Here is a 6,000-nt window from a genome sequence, read left to right on the forward strand (position 1 = left end):
ACCTTGGCTCCTTTGAAGCTGCCAATTCCCGGTTCAAACAGTGAGGGAAATTTGCTCAGCACTTGAGCACACAAATCATCATCCACTGATGACAAAGCTTTGATATCGTACCATTTTCATTTTATTTTCTCGAGCCAACTCTGCTGAATAACAATGGGCCGTTGCCCGGGATAATCCGTAACGGTAGATCATGAAGCGCTCCCTCGTACGACATTCTTACTGCTGCACTACCGATCACTGGATGAGCTCTTTGGTGTAGGTACGCAACTTCGCATTTATTGGACTCAACTTGGGTCTCTCTGCCTTGGTCTCCCACAGCTTTTCGAAAGTCCTCTGGCTCATTATCGATTGACTCGCACCCGTGTAGAATTCCATGGATACCAGCATGCCGTTTAATTTTACCTCCATCATTATCAGTTGGCTCTTTGTTAGTAATTTTACCTCCATCATTATCGGTTGGCTCTTTGTTAGGAACGCACGTACGCTATATACTTCCTGCTCGGAGCTCTCAAATGCCTCGGGCTGCATCGCCAGATCCACACTGAATTGATCATCATCCACGTGGTGTGTCGCAGCTTGCTTACTCTGCTGTGGACACATCCACTGAAGATGCCCCATCTTCGCAAACCCTCTGCATACATACTGCCTGAAGCGGCACTGTTGGGGTCGGTGATTGCCCCCGCAACACCAACATGTTGAGCTTGGATTTGCGCCGGATGGCGGGCTTTGAGCAGCTCCCGTTCTTGCATATACAGTCAAGTAGGCCCTCAATGGAAAACTTTGAGCGGCTCCCGTTCTTACATATGCAGTCGAGTAGGCCCTCGATGGTGAACTTTGAGCAGCTCCCGGTCTTGCAGACGCAGTCGAGTAGACCTGCCATGTGCAGCTCTGCCGGCTGTCGATACAATTTTGTACACAGTGCTTGCCATAGCGTTCCTGTTTTGTCGTGATATCTGCTTCGTCCTTTTCTGCGTGGACATGCAAGCCCGGACGATGGTGATGACCTTGCTGAAGTCCGGCGTCTCCGCAGCCAGCAGCTTACTTAAGATCGCCTCGTGGTTGACCCTGATCACAAAAAAGTCACGCAGCATGTGTTCCAACGCTGACCCAAATTTGCAAGGCCCTGCAAGACGTCTCAGGTCGGCAACAAATGCCGCTACGTCCTGGCCTTCTGGACGAACATGCGTATAGAAGTGATATCTGAATATGAGGATTCCTTCCATGGGTTTAAGGTGTTCCAGAACGAGAGCACACAGTTCTTTGAAATCCTTTTCTGTAGGAAGAGTGGGTGAGAACAGATTTTTGATGAGTGCATAGATCGTGGGGCCACAGACAGTTAGAAGAACTGCCCTGCGCTTCTCTGCATCCTCGTCTTTGTTTAGGTCGTTTGCCACAAAATATTAGTCAAGACGATCCATGAAATCTTCCCAATCCTCTCCCTCATTGAATCGCTCGAGAATTCCAACAGTAGTCGATCGTGCTTTGCTCCCCATACTTTTGCGTGGGTTCGTATTTGCCTCGTCGCCAGTTGTAGTGTATGAAATGATACAATGAACTGCGTACTGTGAGCCAGTGACTAGGTGTAACCTGGTCAGTCTTTAATGGCTTCTAGAAGTGAAGATACAAAGGTGAAGTTCAGGTTATATACTGGGCCCAGCACGAGTGTACCTATGACCCTAGGACCTGCGACGGTAGTGCCCCCTGTTGGTGGGCAGACCTTATGTACATACATTACAGGAATAATCAGCTCAGTTTCCGGTCCTAATTGCTATCTAATGATATCTTCCCCCCCTCCCTATGGGTAAAAAGTGAGCCTGTATGGTTGTTAAGTGAGGACAGGGTTGGCCTCAGCTGTGATGCCCTAGTTGTTGAGTAGCTCAGCAGCACTCTATATCTAGGTTAACCCATGAAGAGTGAGCACTTGGACAAGGTGCAGGAGGATTACCGGCTCTCCTGCAACTGTAGCCCACACAAGTCAGCGTCTGAAGGGACAAAGTCGGAGAAACAGAATCATTTTGTAAATCGTTTACTTCTGTCTCTGGTTTGTGCTCAGTTAGCAGAGATCAGCTTAGGTAATGGAAGAGAACCTAGAATTATCCTCAGTATCCCTGGGAGGGAGAGGGGAGTAAATTAACCAGGATTGCTGCTCCTGTCACCATCCAGTGAGCTCTGTTGAAAAGTCAGGATTGGGCTTGAAAGAGAGGGACCCATTAGTTGAATAGACAATTGCCGACCCTCATTGTATGCACTCACATGCGAAGAATGGCCGCTTGGCTGAGCTACAATTTACATATTTCATCACCCATTCCTTAATCCTGATGCCATTAACCAAGAGAGAAAGATGAGCTGAATAATTATCTGGTTGGGTTTAGGATTGGAGGTTATAGAGATAAGCATATGAAATTGATGGGCAGGAAAAGATCATCAAGCCTATCCCACACATCATAATGGTTGGAGCTTCATGACTAGCCATTTCCAACCCCCAGCCCCCCGTTCCCCCCTTGCCAAAGTCATGTAATCTCCTCTTGCATTTATATAGTGCCTATCACAACTTCAGGACATCCAAAAGCGCATCACAGTCTATAAAGTACTTTTGAAGTGTACTCACTATTGCAATGTAGGTGTGCCAAAATGTGTGGAACTGAAACAGAACAAGGGGAGAAACAATTGACAGGAAAACACGAAAGAAGAATTCACCTCCTTCCCCATGGGGAATTAACTGATGTCCATTTGCCGTTTTCCTGGTGGCAAGGCTGAGACCAGAAACTCAGGCTGAGTTGTGTCCATAATTCACTCTGCTGCATCACCACGATGCCCTACGTTCACTTTTCCTTTAAGTATGAAATGACTGTTTACGATAACAATACTGGAGTAACACAAGGATAGAATGGCAGCAAGCTGAATCGGACGAATAAAGTCCCTGGCTAGAAGATGATTCAATATATATGGGTGAAGGAGCCTGAAGGATCCAATGCAACCACTAGAATCGGGACTGGACCGAGGCAAGCCATTTGCTCACTGAGGGAGATATAGAAAAAAATCCCTCTCATTTCCGGGCAGTAACCCAAGCCATATCAATTCCAATCTTGAGGGGGGTGGATTGAATGACAGAGATAAAATAAGATTGACTTTTACTTTAATTCCTAATGGTGCTGAACCAGTAACTTCAAAAGAAGTTCTTCCAGCTCTGACACATTCGATGCTTTAAAAACTTATAAACTAACCCTTTGAATACAGAACTACTTTTGTGGCTTGTAAATAACATTGGTAATAAACAAAATTTCCCTTGATTTGCCAGTTTGGTATGTTGGTGCATTTAAGCACTTCATGATGGACAGTAAGTCCAGTGACTGTGATACATTCCCCGTACACAGCAAGTTCTCAAAGTCAGCCAAACTATCTGGAGAGGGAGGCGCCAAGTGGAGTCAAGACAGTTCCCCACATGGGAGGGGCAGACAAAGTCTGGTGACCAGGACATCTTCCAAGTGGGAAGTCTCTCCACAAGCAAGAGAAGCTGGATGCATACTGTTATGTATGTAACTATGTAATACTTGCCACCAGAGGGCGCGACTGTTGGACTCGTAATGGTCACCTGCACACATGTGCAGGGCCAGTATAAAAGGTTGTTTCGGCACTCTGGCGTTGTAATAAAGAAGACTACGGTCACACTAAGTTTAGCTCACAGTACTCAGCCTCGTGGAGTTCTTCTATACACAACAATTAGTGATGAGTAACAGAATACAAACCTTCACGCAACCATGGCTGCCATTGGAATATTAGAGAGAGTCGTAGAGGGTAATGATTGGGAAGCCTTCGTCAGGCATCGCGACCAGTACTTCATGGCCAACGAGCTGGAAGGAGACATTAACGCAGCCAAGCGCAAGACGGTTCTCCTCACCGTCTGTGGACCTAAAATATACAGCCTCATCAAGAATCTGCTTGCACCGACAAAACCAACAGAGAAGGAATATACAGAGTTGTGCACGCTGGTTCGGGACCACCTCAAGCTGAAGGAGAGTATCCTCATGGCCAGATATCGTTTTTACACACACCATCACTCCGGGGGCCAAGACGTGGCAGATTATGTCGCCGACCTGAGATGCCTCGCGGAACCTTGCAATTTTGGAGCTGCATTGGGGCAAATGCTGCGGGACTTTTTCGTGCTGCTGGCTGCCGAAACCCTAAACCTGAGCAGGGCCATCGTGATCGCCCAGATATGCATGGCCACGGACGATAACACCAAACAGATATCTTCTCAACATCGAAGCTCACCGGCAAGTACTATGAATAAAATGACGTCGCTAGCAGGCCGAACTGTATATGACAGGGCCTATACATCTGCGGCTGCAAGACCTGTGGTGACTCAGAGTCTGCCACCGGGGGTGAATGTGAATCCATTAGCACCATGTTGGCACTGCAGGGGTAATCATCGGGCCCATCAATGTCGATTCAACCACTACGTGTGCAAAGGCTGCGCAACGATGGGGCACCTCCAGCGAATGTGCAAACGTGCTGCGACATACCACGTGGCAGAGGATGATCGATCCGGCGCGGATCACGCAGCACAGGCAACTCAACTCAAGGAAGAAGTGTATGGGGTACATACCTTCACTACCAAGCGCCCTCCTATAATGCTGAAAGTCAAATTAAATGGAGTTCCAGTATCCATGGAGTTGGACATGGGTGCGAGTCAGTCAATAATGAGCCAGAATGCTTTCGAGAAACTGTGGGGCAGTAAAGCACAAAGGCCCAAACTGAGCCCGATTAATGCAAAGCTGTGTACTTACACCAAAGAGCTCATACCAGTCATTAGAAGTACGGCAGTGAAGGTATCGTATGATGGAGCTGTGCGTGACCTATCATTGTGGATTGTTCCAGGCAATGGCCCAACGCTGTTCAGCAGAAGCTGGCTAGAAAAGATTAGACGGAATTGGAACAACATCAAAGCACTATCTTCAGTGGATGACACCTCGTGCTCAACTGCTGAGCAAGTTTCCCTCGCTATTTCAACCAGGCATCAGCAAATTCACAGGTGCTAAGGTATAGATCCATCTAGGCCCCGATGCGTGGCCCGTCCATCACAAGGCTCGGGCGGTTCCGTACATGATGAGGGAGAAAGTCGAGATTGAACTGGACAGACTCCAACGCGAAGGAATCATATCGCCAGTCGAGTTCAATGAGTGGGCCAGTCCAATTGTTCCGGTGTTGAAAAGCGATCAGAATCTGCGGCGGCTACAAGATAACCGAGTCTCACTACAGGACCAATACCCGCTACCTAAGGCAGATGACCTGTTCGCAACATTAGTGGGGGGCGGGGAGGGGGGTGTAAGTCGTTCACCAAGTTGGACCTAACCTCCGCCTACATGACACAGGAGCTGGCTGAATCTTTGAAAAGACTGATGTGCATCAACACACACAAAGGGCTGTTTATATACCACACGTGCCCTTTCGGGATTCACTCGGCTGCAGCCATTTTCCAGAGAAACATGGAGAGTTTGCTGAAACCTGTTCCGCACACCGTTGTGTTTCAAGATGACATCTTGATCATTGGTCATGACACCATCAAACATCTACACAACCTGGAAGAGGTTCTAAGTTGTCTAGATAGAGTGGGACTCAGGCTGAAATGCTCCAAGTGTGTTTTCCTGGCACCAGAAGTCAAATTTTTGGGAAGAAAGATTGCAGCCGACGGCATCAGGCCCACGGACTCAAAGACAGAAGCCATCAAGAATGCACCCAGACCACAGAATGTGACGGAGCTGCGTTCGTTCCTGGTACTCCTCAACTATTTCGGTAACTTTCTACCCGGGTTGAGCACGTTGTTAGAGCCTTTGCACATGTTGCTCCGTAAGGATGATGACTGGGTTTGGGGCAAACCTCAAGACACAGCCATTGAGAAGACCAGAAACCTGCTATGTTCGAATAAGTTACTTGTACACTGTGACCCATGTAAACGTTTAGTGCTAGCTTGTGACGCCTAATCGTACGGGGTCGGCTGTG

Source organism: Pristiophorus japonicus, chromosome 11 (assembly GCF_044704955.1).
Source record: "Pristiophorus japonicus isolate sPriJap1 chromosome 11, sPriJap1.hap1, whole genome shotgun sequence".
Taxonomy (NCBI): domain Eukaryota; kingdom Metazoa; phylum Chordata; class Chondrichthyes; family Pristiophoridae; genus Pristiophorus; species Pristiophorus japonicus.